Here is a 1,508-nt window from a genome sequence, read left to right as displayed (position 1 = left end):
TCTTCTACCTAGCTCCCACTTGTAGAAAGAAGCTCTATCCTAGGCATAGCAGACCAAGAACACTTGGGTTGAAGTAACCCTTGCTTCAGCTCACTTGTAGGGTGGAGGTTTCGTGCCAAGAGCAGCCAGACAAGATCAGAGGGTGCCACCACCATTTTGCACCCAGTTGGTAATGAGGGACATCAATACAAAAGAAGCAGACTACCCCCTCTAGCCTCCCCTTCAGAGTAATAGCTCAGACATCTTGCCCAGGGAAAGAAGCAGTCTATATGAACAGCAAGCCCTGAATCCCACACAAAAGAAAGCTTATTTGAAACACAGTGTAGGGAAGTTCAAGTCTAAAGATTCTTTCAACAACAATGGAAATTTCAGTAGTAAGCAGTGAAGAGGATAGTAACTCCATGGAAGCACAAAGCTAAACTTCAGGCCAGCTAGCTTACTGAGAGAACCAGATAAACACACAGCTGAAAAGAATCCTCTTGGGGTCAGAACAAACCTCAAAGACTGGGTTCAGAAAGTCTCCCTGGGGATGCAATTTAATTGCATCAGATTGTAGAGCAATTTATATTCCAGAGCATTGTCAAAAACAATAAAGCAATCATCTGGCAATTAGTGGGGTCTAACAACGGCAGACAGCTTAAGGAGAGATCAAGAAAGAGACAAAGAAACCCCTGCTAAAACTGCTGTCATCTACAGTGACTGCACATGTCCATGACTGTGTGTGTCCTCTGAGAAGCAGCATCGGAGGCTTCACACTGTGAGGAAAAAACATTCACTGAAATAATCCAGGCAAGTTGCTAAACAAACAAACAAACAGGCAAACAATGACAAAAATGAGCCCTAAAGTGGGGAGGGCAGTCAATATTCAGAATTGCCACAGTACATTACCTAAAATGCCCTCTCAAAGACATACAAAGAACTAGTGATGTGATCCATACACAGGAAATAAAGCAGACAATAGAAACTGCCTTGTGAATGATGGTTTAGATGTCAGATTTGGTGGACTAAATTTTCAAGGCAGATATTATAAATATGTTCTAAGAACTAAAGAAAATCATGATTAATGGAGTAACGAAAAGTATGATGACAATGTGTCATCAACTACAGAATATCAATAAAGAGATACACGTTATAAGAAGGAACCAAATGGAAAATTGGAGCTCTAGATTTAGAAAGTACCACAACTGCAATTACAATTTCACTAAAGGAATTCAATAGACTACTGAAGGGGTAGATTTGAACTGGAATAAGAAAGAATTAGCATACTTGAGGATGAATTGATAAAGATTATGTGACTGAAGACTAGAGAGAAAAAAAGAATGAAGAAAAATAAACAGAGAAATCTACATTCCAAGAAATTCAATGAGCTCCACATAGGACAGAGGTAAAGAGATCTACATTTAGATATATCATACTGAAAATGATGAAAAAGACATTTTCAAAGGAAAATTTTGTAAGTAACAAGAGGAGAATAATACATCACTTACAAAGGGATCCCATTGAAAGTA

Source organism: Oryctolagus cuniculus, chromosome 1 (assembly GCF_964237555.1).
Source record: "Oryctolagus cuniculus chromosome 1, mOryCun1.1, whole genome shotgun sequence".
NCBI classification, from domain to species: Eukaryota; Metazoa; Chordata; class Mammalia; order Lagomorpha; family Leporidae; genus Oryctolagus; species Oryctolagus cuniculus.
Note: the sequence above shows the minus strand (reverse complement) of the source record.